The following is a 25718-nucleotide window of genomic DNA, read 5'->3' on the forward strand; positions in this document are numbered from 1 at the left end:
CCGCAAGCAGGGCAATCCTCTGAATGTGTGGCACACCCTGGAGGTTCCACGAAATTGGAGGAGACAAATAGGTTGGAGAAAGGTGCCAGCGTTTCATGGGTTTAGCCAAGCAGACTGTAGTATTTCCACAATGCCATCTTACTAGAAACACATGGGCAATCATGGCTGAATGAATTGTTTTAGGGTTTAGTTTTTCTACAAAAGCTGTGCTCGTGAGCCCTTTTTACACAGGTCTAGCCTAGGGTTTGTGAGATAAATGATTTGGTAATGTGATTTTTTTTATAGGACATTCTGTTATGCTTTGTTTTGTTGCAACTTAGCATTAACCACTACTGATGTGGTGAAGGGTCTGTCCACAATGCAAGCTGTCCTGGAATATCACAGTTTCTCTGCTGGAGCAGGTGTTAAATGTCTTGCTCCCCTTGATAGTAGTTCAGAAATATGTCCTGAGATTCAGATCAGCATCCCACATGGCAGGGTCACACACTTGCTTCTCTTAACTTTCAGGCTTCCCAAAATGAATGGCACTCATCTTCATAAATCTAATTTCCTATTTACAACTGCCCTACCCTTACTTTTAATTAAAATTCAACATCAATTTCAGTACTTTTTCTAGAAGCGAATGATTGATATTTCGTTCTCACACATTCCAGCACCTTCAAGAATACGACTTTAATCACATTACATCACCCAAGGATGGTCTGCAGAAAACAACCTTAACATTATCTAATAATCATGACCTGGCTCTATAGATAAAACTTCCCTTGACTCGTCTTCTTGTCGAAACCTGACCCCTGAAGATCTGGGAATCAATTCTCTTTCTTCTTGCCTTAAGTGATGAGGGGGAGAGTAATTTAGTTTTCAGGCTACAGACTGTACAGCTGTCAGAGTAACTGAGTCATTTTAAATGAAGGTGTAAGCTGTGAAAAACATAACGAAAATACTTGGTTGTCAAACACACTTGTGCTGTAGAGTACGACGACAGATAAAGCCCTCTGTGTAAACAGTCCAGGAAATACAATACCACACTGAAGCTACAATTAAGCATCTGAAGCTTGAAAGTATGACATAATGGAACAATCCCCACATCTATTTTCCTTCTCTCAAGCACATACACATACAGAAACACAACAAACAAATGCTCCAACCTTGCATTTCAATCTTTTTCCAACACTTGTGGGTAATTAAAAGCAATAAGCAGCAGGTTTTTAAACACAGATTAAGCCTGAAGGTAATTAGGCCCATTGCAGTAATGACTCCCACTGAGTCATGTGGGTAGGATAGTGAGTCAGTCACCCCCTCCCACCATGTCTCCCAAAGTCAACAGCAACTTGTCCTTCCAGTACACTACCCTCCAAATGCCATCTGTTCTAACCCTCATCTTTGATTACCTCAAACCCAAAACGCACTACTCCTCACACGACTCGGCAAGGCAAAGGTTGTCGAGATGAGAGCGGGAAGCCTCTGATGGTTTCATCTCCTCATGTTTACATGCCAAGTTAAACAACCTCAATTATATCTGTGAAGGAGGAGTTCTTCCTCATTTTTCTTCTTGCTGTCAAATTAGAAAACATGCCTGCACTCGTCAACCCCACTATATGTTGTTTGGCTGCTTAATGAGAGCTGGGTGGAAGATGGAAAATGTCCCATCTGTTGTGTGTTTAATGGCTGGATTCTTGAGCTCTAATCATACAGCAGGAGTGCCAGGATGGCGCAGACAGCACCCATCTGCTGGCCACTGCGGGAAAAAAATACAGTTTTTCAACTCGCATCATCATCATCATCATCATCTCTCTCCACCCTCACTGTAGCGGCTGCCGCACAACATCCCAACGTTCGATGTAGGGGTTCAACTTATTATTTATTTATCAATATGTTGATGTGTCACCATTTTAAAGGATTCAAATCATTTGCTTGTTTTCAGACAAAAGAGAATTGAAAACCGATATTGTTAAAATATGTTAAAAGCAGCAAATCGTCGAGGCTGGAATCAGTGAACATTAGACATTTTGGCTAATTAATCAGTCATTTATTAAAATTTCTGTTTTGTTTTAGTGACTCTTTTTTCAATTAAACAATTAATAGTTTACTCTAAGTATCTGAAAATAGACACAAATCACACTCATAAGTGTTTTTCTCAAATTACAGCCTGGGGGATTTAAGTGAAATCATTCTGACAATATTAATTTTTTATAAATATAAATTTATATTATTAAGGACATTTTCTGTTATCAGTGTTTTTGTGCAGTGGAATGTGTACAAAATCACATATAAAATCCTCAAATTACTGTTCAAAGCTTTCAACTAATTAATAGGATAACTTCTATGTAGAACATAAGACATACAATCATTATTATATTATTTTGATGACATTAAGAATCCATTATGTCCAGCTGCACTTCAAATTGCTTGTTTTGCCGAAACAACAGTCCAAAACTTAAAAAGGTACCCAGTGGAGTTTTCGACCACTAGAGCACAGTAGAGCATGTTTTGAAATAATGTAATGTAATGTAATGTTTCGCTTCTAGCTCATGCACAAGTCCAAATGTTTGATGGGAAAGGAATTGGAGTCGATAAGGTAGGCCTCAAGGACACAAACAGTTGGTTTTACTGAGAGAAAAGTGAATGTTTACACAACTTCATTTGTTTACAAAAAACTCCACAGAGTATATTTCAAGGCATGAATTCATTTTCCAGTGATGTAAACCACAGAAAAGTAAATCCTCAAAATCAGAGGCTGGAAACCATCGGCATGTTGTTTGAAAAATTGAATGATTAATCAATTATAAAAATTGTTGATACATTTTCAGTTGACTAATCAATGAATTGACTAATCGTTCCTGCACTACTTGGATGAGCTTGTAATGCTCTTGGGATTTTAGTCATCCTCTGCCAAAGAGAACAAAAGAAAAAGACACAAGGTAGATTCAAGATGGAAATATATTCATATCACCCACAGCACTTGGTTCTCTTCATGTCTGAGAAGTCTAAATTCAGGTTGAGGCTACCGGAGTTTGGCAGGCTTCACCGTTTCACACATGCTAAAACACACAGAGCAGGTGGGTTTTACAACAAGGAGAGGGCCTCTGTGCTCTCATCCACAAAGTAGGGCTGAGGCTATTCACATTAGCATTTCATACACAGATAAGCTTGCTTTCTTGCTGCCAGGTAGATTCCCTCATGAGAGGATGAAGTGCGAGAGATTTGGGGGTTTTGCAGATGCTCACCACACTGCTTTTCAAGTGCCCACGGAGACTCGTGGGGGGGTGTCAGGAGCAGCAACAGACAAATATGCCACCTTATGGTGCAAATAAAGAAAAGGCTGATGACGTAGAAGGCAGAGATGAAGGTAGGGATGAATACTCATAGGGAGGTGTGAGGAGGGTGTGCAGTGTTGTGTGGGCTGTGGGGGACACTAGTGTTTTCAAGATGACATGTTTTAAAATTATTTTAAAATGCTGTTAAAAGCCAGAACTACTGAAGTGTCATGAAAAACAAAAACAAAATGGTAGATTAAAAGAGAACATTTCTGGGCAAAAGGAGAATCACGACTTTCTCATTTGAGTTGAGATTATGATTCTCTCACAATTTATTTCCACTTTCTCTAAATCACCAGTGGGGTTTCCTTGATTCTGACTCATTTTGTTCTTGTTTTTGTGGTTCCTCCGAGGCATTTTCTTTCACTGTGAGAGATTGATTTGGGAAAATTGAAATGTATGTTCCATTTTTGCTCTCTGTGCCTGTGTATATGGTGCAATGCAGTTTGTTATTTGTGATCCAACTCAAAAGCACAACACTGAATTCAACTTTTTTAATTGGTGAATTACTGTTTACACTGAGTGACTTTTTTATTAAAATCTTTTGGTTTCTGGACTGTAGTGTTCATTGCAACAGCGGTTTGTTTGACTTTTTCCTATCAGCTATTTTCATTATTGATGAATCTATAGATTGTTGTCTTGATTAACTGATTAATCGTTTCTAATCATGGAGTTTAAAATGCCCATTACAGGTTCCCAGAGCCCATTACGATGTGTTCAAATGTCTTGTTTTGTCTGACCAACAGATATTCGGTTTAATATCATAAAAGACAAAGAAAACTATATAACATTCACATCTGAAGGACTGGAACCAGTGAATGTCTGCAATTTTTGTGAATGATGAAATAAAATACATTTTCTGTTAATCGACTAATCAATTAATCATTTCATTTTGGACTCTAGTCCCATAGGCAACAACACACTTCCTCCAATTTTTGCAAATGGCATTTCTATCAAGGCACAATATATATATATATATATAAATAGTAATCAGCTGTCAGTTATTTGCAGTTTGAGTTTGAGTAGTAATTTGTGAAGACATTTGGATTTGAAAAAAAAGTGTTATTATGTGACAGGGCCATCAAGCTACATCGGGATGTAAAGTCGCTCTTTAAGGAGAAAGAAACAACGCTGGTGTAAATACTAGAATATAGTTGCCATGTAAGACGGAGACTGTGTAGACATATAAATTGATTTTATTATGGTTAATTAAGCAGCCATGCTTAGACCGATATGAACTTACCTAACCTAACTAACTAAATACCAGTTCTGGTATTAGCTGGATGTCAAGCTTGAAATTAGGCTCCTGGCAGGGTAGTTGACTTGTTTAGGTACATTGAGATTCATTGAGATTCATGGAGAGCTGTTTGACACTTTGGCACAAGCCTTGACACTTTGGCAACACAGTCGTCATAGATGTTGCTACAAAGTGAATGGTTCAATCACAGTTCTGGAGACTGTTCTAAGAAAATCTGCTTACACAGCTCAACTGGAACATTAACAGCAATGGTACCAATGGAGTACAGTCAGCGGTGACTGAAATTATGAATGAATCAATATGTTCTATTGTTACGGCTGCCAAGGTCTGGTTGATCCCGCCTCCCACATCCGACGATCCTGATTGGAGTGGCGCACCAACCCTCCTCCAATCACCGAGCTGCCTGTAGGACCGCCTTCTCGCCTTCTCGCCTTCTCGCCTTCTCGCCTTCTCCGTCAAATAGGCTGGTCTGCTGCTGGATCGAGGCAGCTACCATTTGCCACGTAGTTTGCCCCGACACTGGTCCTGACATTGAACTCTGTGTGTGCGTGACCTTAGTGGAAACAACCATTTCCTTGTTTGTTAGATCTGTGTGTTATTGAGAGTTGGTAACTCACCCGGGTTGATCTCAGTATTGGTCTGCAGAATTGGGCTAGGAGAAGCTCATCACTGATTACTTACATCTGTTAGAAATTACTTGTTTTAGATACAGTAGGTTTAGGGGTGCTGCGCTCCCTGTGTTTTGGTTTTTGAACGACGGCTAGAGAGGTTTTTGTTTATTCTTTTGTAAGTAGTTTAGTAATCCCTCATTTAGGAGGGATCTCTTTTTGTTATATTTGGTTCTTTGTTTTACGCAGCACCTGCTTGCCCATTTTCTGTTTGACTTGTTGTTGTATCGTCTGTTTAATAAATAATCTTTCCACCCATACCAAAACCATCTGGATTATGTTTACGTCTCTCCTACCCCTAGTGAGCGGGGATGTAACATCTATTATTTTAGAAATATAGTGTAAATGCATCAAAATAGAAGCAAAAAACTGCACCAAAGCCATACAGTCTCGTCTAAAACTAGAAAATGGGAAAAAGGCAAACATCCACCTGTACATAAACACCATATAGACAGGATATTTACTAGTAACTAGTAACGCGTTACTGTAATAATATTACTTTTCCCAGTAACTATGTAGTGTAATTACTTTTCTAAAACAGTGATATTATTACTAGTTACTAATGCAAGTAACTCTGGCTGCATTACTCGTTACTGAACGCACCATCCTTGACGTGAATCCACGACTCAGCGACACCTGACTTTGTTGTTAATGTCCGCTGATAGCCAAAAACTAAAGGAAGAAAGGAGAACGAGGGAGAGAGGCGTTCTTTCCACAGCTGTAAGTAGCTACCACTATTGTGTCACAGTCTGATGCAAAGAGCATTGTCGTCTAGTGTAAATCAGCAAAAACCTTTCAACCACGATCAATTCTACATCTAATTCATTGAAGCATCTGCTAAAGCAGCACATCAACGTGAAACTTACAGAAAGAAACTCCGGCACTGATGCTTGGACTCGTCGGGAGAGAGTGCCATTAACGTAACGTTTTGTAACTACTGAATACTGCTCTTATAAACAGGCTACATTAGCAGAAAAACGGCCGTTTAAAAGTCAGGATTTACTTGCTTTATTTTTATTTCAGCCGCTGGTGTTAAGAAACGTTAGGCCTAGGTTATATACTTTGTAAAAAACACTCTCGCTGCTGTTATGACTATGATATTATTTAAAAAGTCGGGAAAGACAGCTTTGTTTGGGGGTGAAGGTTAAGTTTTCCATAATTAGCCTATGATTTGGATAATTATCAACACTGACCGCCGCGTACTGATTTTCAAATTTTTTAACTAGGCGTATTTAAAATCATATTTGATTGAGGAGCTTTATTGAGGAGCATATATTCGTGCAGCACCTCCTCGCTCCCTCCCTCTTTCTCTCTCTCTCTCTCTCTCTCGTGAACACCGCTGCACAAACCTGTCCAAAGTTAGAACCCCCCCCCCCCGGCGGGTCGCTATGTAAAATCAGACGTTGAGCAACCCCATATCGCCAAAATGACATGATACTTGTTTCGCTGCGAAGCCCATAAAATACTATTTGGGGTCAACCCTACTGGCTAGCGTTAAATATATATTGTTATACTGTAAAGAATAATGCAGTTGACTGTACCCCACTCTCCATTAAACACCAGTCACGTTCTGAAATCTACAGCAGAACCAGGGCTGAACAATTAATTGAGATTTTCTAATCATAAAGGCTGCGATTACACTCAGGTCACATGACACCCAAAAGTAAAGCACTCTGCAGACGAAGCATCAACTTCGCACATTACGCTGTAGCTTGACTTGTTGTACAACGACCTTAAGCTTGACAGAAGCTGATACTGCAGAAACTTTAGTGTCAAACAGGGAATGAAATTAGCACCCGCCACCCGCGGGTAACTGAAATCGTCGGGCCATCCTCAGCTTTGGCGGACAGAACATACATGGCGAACAGAAAGACACAGGAAGTGCGTATTGTGGCGATCGGTGCCTGTGTCACTCAGCCACCAGTGGGAATATCTGTGAAATGGCGTTTCAAACCAAAATCACAAGTCAGAGAAAGAGGCCCAGTCTGTCCCAAGTTACAGCCTGGTTACAGCCAGTGCGTGCTGCTTCAATTCAATTCAATCAACTTTATTAATCCTACTAGGGGCACTTAGTTAAGAGCAGCATGTTTGCAACAGTACATAACACAAATCACACACATTATTCACATCATACAAGCAGCCAGTACATTTAAAACCCCAAAGAACCCTACAGGGAGTTTAAAAGTTTAAATTTTTTAAGATAAAGGACAGGAAAAAACAAAAGATTAGATTAACATAGGGGATAATAATAATAGTGCCTGGGCTTTTCTAAAATTAATTTATCATTCTGTTATTGTTCATATATTCTCTAATGACAGTCCATGAGGCACCTATACCATTATCATAATCCTTGAGGTTTGAGGCTGCATTCTCCATTGATAATAAGTCCAGGAAGTCTTTCAGCCAGTTGTATTTGTTAAAACAGTCCAGTCCAGACAAGAGGCATCACTTGGTTTTATTTTCGTTGGCCAACTTTTGTTTAGAACCTCTTTTTTGTTTGCTTACTGGGATATAGAAAAGGAGGTTTTTGATGAGAGATGGACTCCTAGGAGATTTGAACTGCGATAAGGTCTCAATAATTGGTGGTTGAACTGTGGGTTTTAAGCACTTACGGTATAATACACTGTGGTGAACTTTGTTTTTCTTGTTGTCTGTAAGTAAGCCTCCGTGATGATATTATATCATTTTATTTAATGCCACGACTGGACTCTCAAATTACCTTTCTCATAATATAATTCTTGGAGCGGTGCAGTGGTTAGCACTGTCGCCTCACAGCAAGAAGGTTGTGGGTCCAAACCCTGGTTGCCCCATGTTCTCCCCATGTCCGCATGGGTTCTCTCCAGGTGCTCCGGCTTCCTCCCACCATCCAAAGACATTCAGGCTAGGTTAATTGGTGTCTACAAAATTTTCCTTAGGTGTGGATGTGAGTGAGTGTGGTTGTTTGTCTATGTGTGGCCCTGCGATGGACTGGCGACCTGTCCAGGGTGTACCCGCCTTTCGTCCAATGTAAGCTGAGATTGGCTACATCCCCCCGCGACCCTGTACGCAGGATAAGCGGTTGACGATGGATGGATATTATACTTCTTCTTAATACTTCTTCTCCACCATTGCTTATAATAATAATTCATGCAATTCATGCATCACCTAACACAGGCCTGACCCACAAGAAAGAACAGTGTATGTTTAATCTATCTAAATTGTGTTGTCTTGTCCGTTTTGAATAACACAGAAGGTAAAGAGCTTAAAAAATAATCGCATATTAAAAAAAATTGCAATTAGTTTATTTTCCAAAAATGTTCAGCCCTAGGCAGAACCCAATGTATTTTTCAATTTCATTCATTTATACATCAGTCTTCTTTGTCTTGATATCGGCCATCGGCTATTAAACTGCACTTGCTGTTAGGCCTACCACCAGTAACCACAGCTGCCTCCAAATCAACCAGGACTAAAATCTTAAAGATTACAACTTTAACCATTGCCTGTTTATAAAACTAGCATTGAATTCAACCTTTTGCAGAGGTATTCCAGCAGCATTAAAATTCTAGTTATCGTCTTAACTCCAGTGGACAGCCCCCCGCGGCTCGCCTCTCATGCACCTCAGATCTGTGAATCAGAAGGGACGCCCTGTCCATCTCCCCCCTCGCTCTCTCACTCTCACCCTCATAAAGTGTTGGCATGGTCCAATTAACATCTCTTTCACATTTCCACGTCCCGGCTTTGCATGTGAAGGGTGAGCAGGTCTGACAGGCGCACAGCACACTAATGTTTTATCAGTGCCACACATCAGGGTTTCTCTTTGCACTGTGACACCGACAACTAACTGACGTGACTCGCCTTTTCTCTCTGTCAGGATACTACAAGACTTTTCAGTTAGTCCATCTTCCACCGAGAGCAATTTTTTCAGGTAGTAAATGAAATGTCTCTCAGCAATGAAGGCAAAAAAAATGATAAACAATTGCTGCAGGGTCTCATCAATTGAAGTTTTATGTCAATATTGTCGATCAACACACTAATATTATGTAAAACTCTTATTGAGCAAGATGCTGAATTTCTACCAGTTTCTTGTGTGTACACTGAGTAAGTGTTTTTGAAATGCCTGAAGCTTAGAATGTAAATTTAGAGGATAAGTATTATAAAGAATTTGCCCAAGTGAATAAAACACAGGCCTTTCCGTGAAAAAGCTGAAATCTCCCAAATGTCACCGAAAGCCATACCCACCACCCTGAGCAGAGAACAAAATAAAATACTCGGAGGCTACCCCCAGGATCCCAGGCAGAAACGTGCTGCGATTACATAATGACATCCTAAAAAGCTATTTAAAAAGGGGAAAGTCTCTGAGCAAACACTCACAAATGTGAGCTGGAAACCCAACCCCCTAATAGTACATTAACTATTCATGCAGCATATTGGCAATCAAATGACTTGCAAAGATATTCTTCACATATGCAGACAGAGAATATTTTCATCTTGCTGCATTTTTGTTATTTTACGTCACAGATTTTTCTGCTACATTACACTTTGGAGTTCACATGCTTTTTATTGTATACATCAAAAACAATATCCCACCAAAAGTGATTTTACGTTGTTTAGTATTTTATGTAATTCACATCTGCCATACTATGTAATATGTATCAACACAAAGCTTTTCTACCATGTAAGGCAGAGCTATGTTTCTATTACATTCTTGAACAGCAATGTGTTGCGGACTTTTTTGATGTGTATGACATGTTCTCATACCAGGTTGTCAAATACTGACGCTGCTTTGTCTCACTCCTCGGGGTATCATATTACATCCCAAGGGGTACATCCCGAGTCTCCTAATTCCACCCACGTTTCCCTCACTTGCATCTTTTCCATTTTTCCTCTTGCATGTAGAGACACAAGGAAACCATGCAGCAGAGAAGAAATGAGGAAACGTTTATAGAGAAATGAGACGTCCTTTAGGTTTAGGCACCCAAAATATTCGGTTAGGTTTAGAACATAGACTGTATATAAGAAGTGGACGTAGTCATCGAGACATTACCCGTTGGTTTGTTGACTGCTGTTTTGAAGCCTCGAGTTTGGCGATTAGGGCGCCGCCATGTTGAGATTTTGCAACCAGAGGCACTGGACATGACCATATTTAGATCAGACAGTGGAGCTAACGGCCGTGTGTGGAGCTAAGTAGCTTGCTTTGCTACATTTATCTGTAATTCACGTTAACTGTCATTTTAACCGGAATGATAATTGTACTCACCAGAGAAAGTGAACAGTCAACTCCTAATAAGCTCTTTCAACGGCGTTCGTTAAATTTAACAGTGCCGTGGGTACGAGTCACTCTAACCTGATAGACACGTTGCCATGGTAACAACTTGTCAATCGCAGATAATCGTGCCCTGAAGCATACTCTGCTTTATGGTCTATTTTACTCTAAATGGGACCATAATTCACTAAATGAACATCATGTTGTATTGAAGAAGACTTTAAACTTGCAATTGAGACCATAAACTCATTAGGGAAGTGTTTACTAAGGTAATAAATCAGGTGAGAGGTAGCCTCATTTTACTATTATTTCTAATGGAACCAGGCCCTTTTTGCAACCAGAAGAGAAAGACATCATAGTTTGTGTTATAATGAGTCACATAAATTATGTAACGTAAAGTAGCATTGTCTAACTAGGTCAACAATAACTTAGTTTCCCACAGGACATAAACCCTGGTCTCCTAGGTGAAAGTCCTGTGTTTGACCCATCCATCCACCCCATCTCCTTATGTGTACATTGTCGTTCTGTATACTACATCACTTGACAAAGATGGGTTACATTGAAAGCCTGGTGTGTTTCATATGGATATTAAAGGGTACTGTGTACGTCTGTGTGAGACGGCGGTCTGACAAAATGTGGGTATTTGACAACCTAGAAATGAGTAAGGGCTGGACGTTGCACTTAAGAGCAAAAAAATTTTCTTATTTTCAGTGTCCGCTCACCATCAAGTCTTGAAAAATCACAGAAATTCAAATTTATTATGAAGAAGCCTCTAAAAATACTAAGCTTATGATCCATTAAAAATTAAGAAACCCTTAAAAACTGTCAGGGTTTTTATGAGACAGACTATGTATGTAACTAATGTGTAATGTATTAATTAATTTCTTTTAGACAATTACATGCCAACTTTATTAATAATTGTGTTTTCCTCAGGTCAAAATATTGATGCTCAACTGCCATAGTCTTATAATAGTGCTCTGTCATGATCAAAGTTAAACTCCCTCTCATAGTGCTGAGTGTTCTTTAAGGAAATGCTTTGCTGCCCATTCGTCACTGACAGTGGGAGCAGGAGATGAATCATTCTAATGTTGCTTTCACCCATACTGAAGAAACCCAGAGAGCAATAATGTCAGCACGATGCAGACTGCTCTCTGTGACCCACTGTAAGAAATGAAAGTCTAAATCAAAACAAGGAAATGCTAGATGTGTTAAACGTAGAGTGCCTGACATATCTCTTCCTCATTGTACTGATGAGCCAGGTGTGTCTGGTTTCAGTCAAGACAACTCTCTCAATGATTTTCCTCAAAGCAAGAGAAGCCCAATGCCTCCAAGGTGTTGGACCATGTAGCTCTACAGCCTATTTAAATGTAGAACTACATGGTCTGTAAGTTGTGTTGATGATGGTGCTATGACCAAAGCTTTCACTTTTTTTCATCATACTTATACTGTGACTTTTTTAATAAAGAATGGCAACAATGTAAATATCCAACAGGGAACTTATAAAAGGCAAAGAAAAATGCAGAGTATTGAATCATTCAATATTTAAATGGAAACCCATGAAAGAAAATCCAGATTGAAAGAAAATACCTTTGGTAGTGTTTGACAACCTTAATATCTGTCAGTAAATTCTATTTGGATAAATACCATGGTGAAAAGTGCACTTTTTGATATTTGGATAACAGATGATAGCAGTAGCAGAGAGGATTTAACTGGGAAACAAATAAAAGGTACATGCAGGAGAATATCATAAATGATGACATAAAAGTGGACTATGTCTAAAATGGTAGGACACCGCAGTTCTTATCCATTTATACTACTCCCTGCAAGATGCTGTAAAAAATATGCTTCTCTTTCAAAATGCAATTGGTGAATAAAGTCTAATTCAGTGTGCAACACGGGTAGATAAAAGATTATTATGTGATTATAGTTTGATTTTTGTTGCAACTTTGGTGCAAAGCAAATATTTTTATCAATTAAACAGTAAGGGTGTCCCTTTATTTTCTATTAATAACTTAACTTTCACAAGGTGGAACCCTTTTTTTCCCTCCATCAATCAGCCCTATTCACGCTACCTATTGGTTTCCTATTATTCCAAATGAACAGTTGCTGCTGCCAGACATTTAAAATGCAATACTTCCTGCATATATAAATGTATAATGCTCAATGTGAAAACTCATTTTTGTGAGTGTGTGTATACATTCCCATCAGGGCAGCATGTTCGATAAGAAATGTAATGACAAAATTCATCCATCATTTATCTTTGTAAGACACACACAATAACATCACACTGCAGCATTAGAAGCAGGGGATTATTTTACCTTGTCACATCCTGGATTTAGAAGACGATGGCATCACAGACAACACTGATCAACACTTGCCTTTTCAAAGCTATAATTCTTACTTGTAGTAACCCCTACATTGTCAGTCGTTGTTGGCAGACAGGGACAGTGAATGCCCACTTCTTGTTTGCTTTTTATGAAGAGACTGTTAATGTTCAAAGGAAAGCATGATTCATCTTTTGAATGGCCCTTTGAATGTGCTGTTGGAACAATAATCCACTGTTCTTTTTCCTGTCTAGTCTGCAAGTGATCTGATTGAACATGCAATGGTGGCCATCACACTGTCGCCACCTGAGGTGACCCATTTCTGCATGGACCATTACTTCTAGATGCATCTTGCTTGCTTGTAAGATTGATTTGGCACAATCTAGAAGGCGTTACTAGCAGGTTCCTAATGAGGGGTGCTCCAGAAATTTAGAATTCTACCTCCATGAAGTTGAGGGACTTCGACCTCCAAAAATATTGCGTTCTAAAATTCCAAAAATGCAGTTGGACAGCATATTTTGTTAGAGCCTCCCGACAGCCAAACATACATATCTTTCAAACTCCACACCTCCAGTTTGCAACAGAGGCTTTCTATTAGTCGCCAAGCCTTAGGCAAGCTAACCCTGATGCCACAGAAGACATTATACTATATTAAGTGTTTCACAGGCTTAGTAGTACTCCTTTATGATGAGTAAATGGATCTTCATCTGTAAAATTGTTGAAGTGCCCCGCTACATTCATGAACCTGTGTCCATATTAAGCCTTGATGACTAAGTCAGTCAAACTTTTCTGATCAAAAACAGTCGAAATTGGCCTTTCAGGATCCAAACAGTAGCATTAAGTGACTAATTACAAAAGTTTTATGATTGTCAACGTGTGGTCTAAAATTACATCTATTTTGACAAATAATTACTTTATGATGTCGCTACTAGCTTCCCACCATGCTGAGCAATAAACACCATTTAAGATGCCTGCTCTGCTGCAAGCACACTGTTATGAGTGACTGATAATTGCACAATTGTTCACAGTTGAGTTCACACAATACTTCAGGGTAGGGCTTGTGTAAGTGGCTTCAAATCAGGGATTCTAGTGATTACCATGTACAGGTTGGCCTTCGTGCAGTTATCATTGTGTCTACATCATAGTATGATATTCAAACACTGGAGTCTGTCTGTAAGTAAAGCAGACATTTTCCTGAGTCGCTGTCTTCAGTGAGATTAATAATGATGTAATTAGCTCAGTCCCCTTTTCAAACAAGGTAACGTCCACAGGCTGGACAGAAGGGCATACAATTATATCAATAGACTGTCTAATAAAGGGTAGTGGGGCCACCTTTGTCCTTTCAGAGCATCTGCAGTTTGCATTGGATAGCTTTCAGGCAGGTGCTGACCTGTGTATAGTGGGATACTCCATTTTTTATCGAAGGAGAGCCTACAAGTCACTGTTGCAAGAAGGAAACCCAAAATCAACAGGTTAAATGATCATTTGTTCTGGTGATTGCCAGGAAAACATGTATTTTTGGTGTTGAGCAAACCAAGTTCACTGAGTGGCTGCCACAATCATTCGATTAAGTGAATATCACAATTTCAATAATTTGTCATGTAAAATGACCAGCTATCTAAGGGTTTTCTCTGTCATAAGCTTCATCATTGTAAATGTAATGCTTTTAAGTTTTCTTTCTCTTTTAGTCAGACTGACTAAGCAAATTTAAGGTCTCTCTTTTGGCTCAGCTAACTTGATTGACATGATGGAAGGATATGTGAGGCCTTCTGAGGTTGATGCATATTACATAATGTATGTCAGTGTTCACCAAAATCACACAACTCACAAAATCACCAAATTCCCGATATTCAGTCTAGTGCTGAAACTAATCAACAATTTTGATGGCTGATCAATCATTTAAGACATGCCTAACATTTGGAAAAGCTTACTCAGACTTGAGGATGTGCAGATTTTTTACTTTTTCTATTAATGTAAAAGGATTCTGAAACATTGTGATAGACATTTTGTACTAATTGTTGACAAATAATCAAATAACTGATACTGAAAATAAGAATTTATTGAAGCCCTAGTTCAGTCCACGTGGCTAAATAAGACCATGGATGTAAACCACAGGAATAGGAACTGCTACACATGTCCCCAGGCACCAATTAAAGAAAACATATCATCAAAACTTCTCCCTCAGTGCAGTTTTACGATCATAAATATCATTTGCATGTTGTCTGCGTCATTGTCAGAGCCCATGGGAGCCAAATGCCTTTCCTGTGGTAGAGCCATTCTGTCAACTCTTCAGCTATATGGGGAAAACATCATCCACAGTTTGTTTTCACACACTATAGCCCAACAACATGCTCACTCAATCATAGTGACACTTGGCATCTTTTTTTTCTAAACATTTGCAAACACATCAGAGAGGTGATCACCTTGCAAAATAATGCTATGCTGAGGATTGGCAGCCAAACCAGAAGCCAACCAATGCAAAATTAACAAGGACAACTAAGCATCTGGCACTTGGCTCACGTATCTTTCCACACACAAGACTGTCAAAGCATTTCAGAGCATTCAGATGACTGAGGCATCCACTCACAACACTCTTTATTTTATATTTTTTACTCCCACTACAGAGAGATGGAATCTGGTGCGGGGATAGAAAGCTCGACTTAGAGAGGCTGCAGTCAATGAGTGGACTCCTGTTTCCTGCAGTGCGCGCAAATTTCAGTCTAGCTACACTGGTGCGGCACGCGCATCAGAGGGATCGGATAGCCTCTAACTCCCACTCTATTATAGCAGCCTGTCTATCATTCATAACTACATTGAGGCAGTGGGCAACAACACCCCAGGAGAAAAGACTGCGGTGCGCGAGAGACAAGTACACTCATTATAGCCGAAATATGACATGAGACAGGCGCACTCTTCTTCTACTTCTGTCTGCTTAGTGCAGATTTTCTTGGGGTGCAATTGAAAATGCGCGCACAAACTCACCGCTTACGAGTGCGCGCACAAGACTCCTATTTATTTCCCAGTTCTTTCAAACACAACACAGTATAGGCGGGGGCACACGCCCGCGCACACAGGCAGTCACGGGCACAGGTGCAAATGCAAAACTTAACACTCTGACACAGATAACAGCGTAAACCAGACAAACTTATTTCTCTCTCTTACCTGTCCGCGTTCACTCCCCTGAACACACATGACAGCTGAATAACGGTGAAAAAGATGCAAGAGTTTGGGTTTGTTCCTCATTGCTCCTCTCCCCCGGCTCTCTTTCAATGTCCTCCCCTTACCGCTGTCATTCTCTCCAGGGCAGAGCTTGACTGCACGGCTTGCTGAGAACCGATACTCTTCCTTTCTCCCCGTATGTGTGTGTGTATGCTGGCGACGGGACGAGCGAACAGAGCCGGTGCTCGTGTGCGCATCTCTCCTCTGAAGCATCATCCAATCCTGCCCGGCTACTGCGGCGGCTCAGGCCGAGGAAGGCGCCCCATTGGACGATTTTAAGATCAATCTATGGCTATCAGACTCAGACCGGCCTCTCTGTGCTTTCCCCTACCTCTCTCTCCATTATCTCCCTCTCCTCCTTTGCTCCTCTCTTTCCCTGTTAACACGTGATTATATAAGATAGTGATCAGAAAGCAATACTTCATCACATCTTATTTTCTTACACAAAGCCTAGCTTCCCTGAATGTCAGTAGCATATAGAGCTCATCTTCAACAAACAAAAAACTGTTCATGTATGCATGTTTTTCACCTTTGAAACAACAAATACCTTATATAAGTTACCGTTCAGTTATTTAGGCTAAATTTTATTCTGACATAATGTCTTTGTGGAGATAGAATAAAATACTCATTCTCGTCACAAAATCTTGTGGGTACCAAACTGAAGAAGTAATTTTCATTTTCATTTTAAACAGCAGTTTTATTTTGAAATCATGAGAGACTGGCTCAAACTCTGGGCAGCAAATCACACTGGCGCTCAGGACTGTGGGAACTGCAGACTAAATGTTGCATAGATTTTTCTCATTTTAGCAGCAACCTTGGGAATAACCCTGTTCACTCCCATGCCAGAATCAAGAAATTGTTGATATGAATATTCAAGACTCATGATGTCATTGCTTACTCATGGTGGTAACTGTTGGGTCTCTGTTAATAATATTACAAAGACTACAAAACAAAAAGTAGTAAATGAGATAACCTTTGTTATGAATTGCAGCTATATACATAAAATTGAATTGAATAGGCTGCTAACCTTTCTGACATCATACAGGTCAGGGGTCAATATCTAGGAGGTGAATAGTTAACAAAAGCATAAAAAATGAATAATATAGGCAACTATTTAGTGGACTCCTTACAGCATGTTCTCAATATCAACACACAAGGGAGGGGTTATAACAAAATGTGATCATTTTGCTCATAACGACCTACGATGATATAGATATGATGCACCAATAGGTTCACATGCAAGCCTAACTTAAACAAGGGGATGGAATGCTCTGTTAGGGTTTAACATAAAGTGCAGGTGTGCAGATATGAGGGAGTACATGGCTAGAGTGAAACACTGTAATAAGTGACACCTTACAAAAACATGGTACACAGCAGTATATTATGTAATTATCTTAATACTTTCTACTTTCTACTTTCTTAAGGGGATAGGAAGTTTCCACTTCAGAAAGTATGTGTTAAAAGTTCCAGATGAAAAATTAATGAACATTTTTTAGGAACAAAATAATTAGGCCAAGACAATTTCGCTCCAATCCATGTTTTTGGGAGGTGGTCTGTATCCTTCCAAATCGACGCATATGACATTGAGACAGTGACGTCTGTGTTCATCTCTTTCTTTTTTTTTTCAACAAAGATGGAAACTGGGGGTTCTGTTTCAAAAGCTTTAAACATCTTCAGACATGATTAGTCCTAACAATCAAATCTTTTTTTAAACATTTCTGGTTGAGATTTTTGAGTTGTGAAGAGTTGAGTGTTACTTTCATCCCTCCAAAATCTTAATAGCGCCATCAGCAAAGCACAGCTACCAATTACTCCAGTGAGTTCAGAAGAATTAGGAGCGTGGGGTCAACATCTAAGCAGTGGAATTTAGGAAAAGTAGTCTTCATAGATTCATAAAGTTCAATTTGCTCATCTTGCCTTAGAGAGAAAGTTTTGCATATTATGTTGGGCTTTTGAGAGAAAAGAGCTTGTCCATGTGCTTCAAAACAACTTTAATAGAAATAGAAATTGAGTACAAAAGCTCTTCATCAGGTCAAACTTGTCATTCAAACTTACACTCATAAGGACATAGTTATGCTTCTGGCACAGTATAGCACATACATTGATCAGTTTGGGCATCATTTGGGCATTTTGTAGAAATCAGTCAACATGCATCTAATTGAGAACACTTCCTTTTGTCTATTCACTTTCAATACCATTCGTCACAATGCAAAGCTTTATAGGAAACAAATATGAAACCAAGATAAGTAAACAAGCAAATGGACTTTGCATAGACAATACAATTGACCTCAATTGACCAGTTGTTATTGCACTACAATATCTTTGCTACCACCCCTACATTTACACCTCTGCATTCAGCACATAGCTTGTGTTTGCAGACAACAGGGTGCATCAGTAGTCAGCTGTTGCTTTGAGGTGCATAACTAATGCACTGAGGCGTTCAATAAAGAATGACGTTTTGTTTTGAACCGTGTTTCGTAATGCTTTGCACTGCTCTCTGAAACTCAAAGCTGGATCTGCAACCATGCATGCATGTCTAAAAACACTTTCCTATCTGCACATCTGGTGTCACCGACAGTCTGTCACAGGGTCATATCCCCTGGGGCATTTCGATGATGTTCAATGTCTGGCCACAATCGGGGATTGAATGCACAAACTCACAATCGTGGTAGCTTGGACAAGCAAGGCAGTTTTTAACAGCACAGATGTTCTTCTGCAGGTTAGAACCTAAACATGTGATCCAAATTATCATGTTTCAGAAAGATAAAACCTCCTTGTGCACAATTAAGAGTCAGAAAAAATAGAAAAATTAAAAAACTTATTGTTCCACATTAGATGTGTTAAAATAAAACCTATTCTTTCTGCTACATAACAAGTTAACTCTAATGGTGAAACAGATACCATTTGACAACAAATAAAAAAAAACATGATTTTTATGACATGATGGAATGATGATGTCATCATGAGCAATAATGTATATCTAATGTGTCCTGATATAGAAAATATCATACCAGGACAGAGATGTGCTCAGTATCACTTACATAATGTCTAGGATGGATGACTTTTTAGGAAAGTGTATTTGTCATTTTAACCCTTCATTATCCAGTTTTCAGAACACAACTGAAGTAACCTCTTTTGCCCTCGGAGGCACCAATATCCTATAGTGAATAAACTGAAGAAAAAACATGTTGTTTTAAAAGACTTATCCAGTCTTCCACAAAACATCAGTTTTTAATCACAATAAAATTATGTCAGTCCTCCTGTACATGCCACTCCTCAGCTAGGCGACACCTTTTCTTGGTTTCATCATACAATGCCATTGCCTCCTGCAACCAGCACCTCTCTGATTAGCTGCACTGCGTTTCCTGGTTTTAAAACCGAATCACACTGTTTTGAACTCTTTTTCAGCAGAGTGCTCTTTTTTGACTTTCAGTCTTTCTTTTTCTCTCCCTTTTTTGCTTCTGTCAATCAATTAGTCAGTCTGTCAGTCTGTCACTCTCTTTCTGCCTCTCTCTCTCTCTCTCACACACACACACACACACACACACACACACACACACATCTCAGGTACCCTTGGGCCAGCTGTTGAGTCTGCCTATGAATTCAGCCGTGCTTTTGCTCTCTCTGGGTGCAAAGGGGAAACTCAATGAATAATGAACAGAGCAGTGAAAGGGATGGGGGAGTCGGCTGAGGAGATGGGCAGAAGGAGAGAGAGGGAGAGAGGCCCTTCAGGACCAGGACACGATGGAGAGATGGAGGGAGGGCAACTTGTTAGTGTTCACCCATCAATTAGGCTGCAGAGGAGACATGAAGAGAATGGAGGGTGATGCGTCATGAACAGGGGGGGGGTGGTGAAGGTTTAGAAACTAAAGAGTGTGCTTGCTGAGGAGACCGATTAGGCATCAGAGACGAGGAGGCGAGCAGCGAGATGAGAGTCAGAAGGAAGTGGACATGGAGAGGCAGGGGCCTAGAAGACGTCAGAGGCTCCTCGACACACTGTCTCCAGCTTCATCTATCATCCAGGCCTAGTTTTTCCTGCCAACACAACTGTGTCTCTGGTCCACATCCAGAGTTGGCATATAGCTTCAAAAACACTCTAAAGTGGATGTGCTCAGTATATTAAATAAAGTAATGACTCTACTTGAAACTACAGATAGGTGTTTTTATTCTTAGCCCTAAATGAAAATAAGAATTGCACGTCTTGAAATTCAGATTCCACTTTATTGTCAAATGTTAAGTCTGATTATATTTGTTTTTTGGCCGAATTTGTACCTAGTGTAAATGATAATGCTGGTGTCTCTTCTTTATGCCCATCATTTAGTTTTCTCCTATCTTGAAATAATGCTGCTGATGTCGGCACAAAATCAGATTCATTTTGGTACTTCATGAAAAATCAGCAAGTTGGATAATTCTGCAGTCTATGTTTATATCCACCTGCAACATTCAGTGTCACTACAAGAAGAATCAAACCTGTCTCCTCACATTTTTAAGGCAGTTTATTTATATAGATACACAGTATTATTAAACTCTTTTTTTAGGCACTCACAGCACCTGGTTATGGTTAGGGAAATATAATGATCGTGGTTTAATACTTATTTTTTAACACAGTGACATGAAGCACAAGTAACAATATGTTTACCATACTGACTTTTATCTGAAACATGAACTTTTTCAAACTTTAACCAACCATTTTGTTGCTCTTTTTTTATTAGCCTGACTGCAGGTGCCAATATTGTGAGATTAATTCAACTTTCTAGAACATGGTCATTTAATGTAATACAGGGCTGCAGAATTAGTCTGTCCGTTATCAACTGGCAAATGTGTTTGTTGGGGTGTGCTACTCTGGCTAACACTGACTGAGAAAGCAAACTGTATCCTGTCTATCTAGGACATCCCAATCAGTATGCTACCAGCCATTGTGAAAGACTTTTAATTGTTTTTTGTAAATGACCATTTCCTGCCTGTGGTTAAAAACACTTAAGTAATGGCTAGGATGTTTATGTAGATTAAAATTAGATTCAATTGCCTAAAACCTCACATCAATGTATGACACCATACCTTCAATCAAAGAAGGTTTACCAGACTCTGGACATCATCCAGAAAGTGCATTAGTTACTATGATTAGGCTATGAACATGGACAGTACTGTGCAAGATTTTTAGGCAGGTCTGGGGGAAATGCTGTAAAGTAAGAATGCTTTAAAAAAATAGACAAGTTAATAGATTATAGGCTATTTATCAATTAACAAAATGCGAAGTGAATGAACAGAAGAAAAATCTAAATCAATTCAATATTTGGTGTGACCACTATGGGGTTTATTTCTGGTCATAAGTTGTGAGCGTGTAAAACATGCTCACGAGCAAATTATGTTATTCCACACGTGCAAAAATTAACCTTCCCGTGCACACGATACAGTACTCGCACACAAATTCATCAACCGAGAGTTGTACAGGTTTCTGTGAGCGAGCGCCTGGTTTGCTCTCAAGGGATAACTCTGCTTGCACAGTGGAATTCTGCTTGCGCGCAGCACTTTCAACGTGATCACAACCAGAGCCCTTAAATAAGAGAGTTACGACACTCCCATTGACTTCTGTCGGAACTGTGGAATGCCAAAGTGGTTTGCCTGCTGCCAATAAACACAAAAGAAGAAGTTTCAGCGCTATATCCCATTCATTTTTGTTGTTTCCGATGAACCTACGCTCGCAGGTAAGTTGATGAAATAACTGACATTTTAACCCATCAACTGACCTCTTTTTAGTCAATAGTGGTATTTTATGTAGCCAGCTTTAGTTCAACTTTAGTTTAGTTCGGAAGATATTAACTAATTTCATCAGATTCTAAGTGCAGCTAGCTAACCTGAGCAACACTTCACTGGCTAAGGTACCATAAAGTTAACGTTACTCCCTGTCAGTTTGCCGACATGTACTTTAAATGTCAAGTTATAAGTGTACGTTGAGTCATTGGCATTCAATGTTTATCTTAAGTTATTGGAATTATAATAGAAGTTAGCAGCACTTAGTGGCTTTCCGTAGTAGTAACGTAACGTTACTATGAATGGTAACGTTAGCTATGTGAAATAGATAACATGTCAAGCTTGTATCTAGCAAGGTTGTTCCTTGGTTAACGTCAATTCAGTCATTAACGTCACACACATTGTTTGTTGGACAGTGCATCGGCTGATAAGATCAACAGCACAAAAAGCAAGTAACGTTATAACTGCAGCAGATAACGACTTCATATGTTTTTCTGTTGCAGAGGCTGACATATGAAACCATCGGAGACTGACTTTAATGAGTGAGAAAGCCAGTTATCCACAAAGGATCCAAATATCAACGAGGTATGTCCCTGTCAGAAAGCGCTCTCCGTGTTGAATCATGCCTCTGAACAGCTAAAGCTGAATATTTTAACCTTCATGAAGGTAGTATTTTTGCAGGACTGCATTATTTTTTAGCTCGGTGTACCTAATAAACTGGCAGCTGGATCTGCTTACAGGCCTCATAGAAACGTGCCAAACTTGTATATTTAAGAGTAAGTTAGTGTGCAAATACCATATCCAGCCAACAATAAAAACTTTCTTTCACATTGATGCAAATATGAATATAGTGACATGAAACATACAAATAATTTGAGCTACGGAGGCATTTACACATCCTTTCAGCTGCTGGTCTCACAGTGTTGAATGCTCTTAGTGGCCTTAATAGGTGCACCTTTACAATGTAATGCAGTTCAATACAACAGCTGTGCCATTATTTAATTAAATTTACACATATGACCATAAATGTGTAAATTTAATTAAATGTTTAATACTGAGGTTAAAATTAAAGGGTGTTTTACTGAACTACATTGTGTTGGATATGAGGATTTTTTTGTCCTCCCTATTTACATAATGTACATTACAAGGCCAGAATATCAGAAACTCCTCTAAATATAATGTAGCTCAGTACAACACCAACATCACCAAGTATGACCTCAGTGATAAAACATGTACGGTAAGTGAATTAACACTTCTATGTATGTCTGTGCAAATAAATCCTGAACAGTACAGGCATCATAAAAGCAGAATGAATGGCTGAGCTGGTGTATTTATTACATTAGATTGTATAGGTGTACCTAATACACTACAGACACAAGTCAAGGTTTTCCCTGTTGCTCCTCTGGAATGTGTGGTTGAATGTGGTCACCCCATAGACTGTATGGGTCACCGTAACCACTGGGCTAGCCTGCCAACTAAACTACAACAAATCTCAACAGTGATGACCAACAACCAACCCTCTTCTGGTATTTAATATTTGGTCATTAAATTCAAAGAATTTGCAACAAAGTAGTAGTACTAAATATGACCATTTTATTAAGGTGTAAAGGAACTTGTCTTACAACTTTTAGTCCACTGAAATACCATGAAAAAAAGGTTATAGTTGCATAATATCAAATTCTTTACTGGGGCACAGAACCAAATAACCGAAATCATGCCAATGTCCAGATGCAACTGGACCTAACTGTGTACTCTCACTCCTGTAATCTCAACCTCATGAAATTATTTGGGAAACATTGGCTTTCCATGAATATTATAATTATAATTTATATTATAATATTAAAATCAATGTCTTAAATGTATTAACCTTGTATTAACATGTATTAACACTGTTTCATCTTTCTTCTTCCTGTTCTTTCCAGCAGCATCAGGCTCGTGTCTCCTCAAGAGCTGGTCTCATCTGGGGCCTATGACCTGGTCTGCTACTGACAGTGGAATGTCCTCAACAACCTCACTTACCCTCTCCCTGTAGATAATATATAATAAAGTGTTTTGTTGAATGCAATTGGTTGCTTTATATATTTTGCACTATTGACCAAACTTCTCTCTTGACTTAAACTGAGCAGCTTCAGTTATTTATTGATATTCACTTGTTGGGGATGTTCATGTGAATGTGTGTTAACACAACAGTACATTAAGACATATAGGACTAATTATATATATTATGCATATGTAGTACATTTTATGCATGTATTTGTGTGTCCGAGGTATAGTTTAGCCTGTGTTTTGGGAAAGATAAAGGGGTAACATTACAATAGTCATTTTAAAATAAATTACAAAGCAGTATATATATGGATTGTATTTAGGAACAGAGTAATTCACTCAGTAGCCTAACCATCTCTGCAGTTGCATTTCAACAGATAATACTGTTAATGCTGTCTCTCCGTCCTTCCAAAGAAAAAAATCACTACTGTAAGTACAGTTACCATAGTAATCAATGCACATTATACGAAAAGTGCTGCAAATATAGTCTGCTGTTAATGTGTTGTAACGTCACACCTCTTCCCTCCAAAATTAACCCCAAACGGATAATAATGCTTTCCCGACTCCCCAGAAGAAATGGTAGGCTATCATATGTAAGTATAAGGGTGGTAATCAAAACACATTATGCCTTAATATTTATCTGAAAACTGCTGCAAATATAGTCGCCGCTGGTGTGGTGTCCCACCTGAAACCGTTCAAAGTGGTTGACAGTGCGGATTGGTTGGAACTACTGAGAGCTGCATGGAGCACGTGATTGCGCGGCGGCGAGATCAAAGAGTGTCGTTACTCTCTTATTTAAGGGCTCTGGTTGTGATCACATTGAAAGTGACCAGTCATAAGAGGGTCAGTTCCCTCCTTGGTTTCCGCCCCCAAATTGTCAAAAGTCATGTAGACTCGAGCGAGCAGAAATCAGCTGAGCGAGCAGAAATCCACTGCACGAGCTAAACACCACTACGTGAGCAGAAGCACACTGCGCGCCAGCAGAATTCCACTGTGCAAGCAGAGTTATCCTTTGAGAGCAAACCAGGCGCTCGCTCGCAGAAACCTGTACAACTCTCTTGGGCGTGTGGAATAACATAATTTGCTCGTGAGCGTGTTTTACACGCTCACAACTTATGACTAAAAATAAATGCCATAAGGGTTACTTCTCTTCGCCATTGGAAGATGTCTAGCAGTGGCATCAGCTCAGAGCTAGCAGAAAACAGTGGGACCCTGGTACACCCAACTCCTGTCAGGAGAAGTCTGGTCAGTAGTGGCTGCCATGGAAGACTTGCAGCCAAAAAGCCAAAATTACCTCTGACATGGAAACAAGGCCAAGCAATTCAACTATACACAGAAACACAGGAACTGGGATGTAGAAAAATGGAAGCTGGTGCTCTGAACTGATGAGTCATAATGTGAAATATTTGGCTGCAGCAGAAGACAGGTTGTTAGCCGAAGAGCTGGAGAGTGGTATAAGAATGAGTGTCTGCAGGTAACAGTGAAGCATTGTGGTTCCTTGCAAGTTTGGGGCTGCATTTCTGTAAACAGAGTTGGGTTAATCTGTTAATGGTGTTCGCAATGCTGAGAAGCACAGGCATCAGGGAGCCATCTGATTGGCCCCAAATTTATTCTGCAGCATGACAATAACCTCAAACATACAAATCATAAGAACTATCTTCAGCTTAAAGAACAAGTAGTTCTGGAAGTGATGGTATGGACCTCCCACAGTGCCCTGATCTCAACATCATCGAGTCTTTCTGGGATTACATGAAGAGAGAGAAGCAACCAAAACTGCCTAAATCCATAGAAGAATTGTGGGTGGTTCTCCAAGATGTTTGGGCCAACCCACCTGCCTGTGTGTGTGCTGCTGCGTGGATACATTGGGGGGGAGAGAGAGAGAGAGAGAGAGAGAGA

The 25718-nt window shown here is 39.6% G+C and overlaps 1 protein-coding gene across 4 annotated transcripts in view; it reads right to left on the minus strand.

Moving 5' to 3' along the window:
• Positions 1-25718, minus strand: part of LOC123962592 (cadherin-18) — a 211579-nt gene that overhangs the window by 122804 nt on the left and 63057 nt on the right. The window contains exon 1 of one of the 4 annotated variants that reach the window (XM_046039035.1): positions 15972-16191. The exons of the other annotated variants lie outside the window; for them this stretch is intronic. The gene's annotated coding sequence lies outside the window, so the exon portion shown is untranslated. Of the gene's footprint in view, positions 1-15971; positions 16192-25718 lie in introns of those variants that run through there. 4 annotated transcript variants of the gene reach the window in all.

Source organism: Micropterus dolomieu, linkage group LG01 (assembly GCF_021292245.1).
Source record: "Micropterus dolomieu isolate WLL.071019.BEF.003 ecotype Adirondacks linkage group LG01, ASM2129224v1, whole genome shotgun sequence".
Lineage (NCBI taxonomy): Eukaryota > Metazoa > Chordata > Actinopteri > Centrarchiformes > Centrarchidae > Micropterus > Micropterus dolomieu.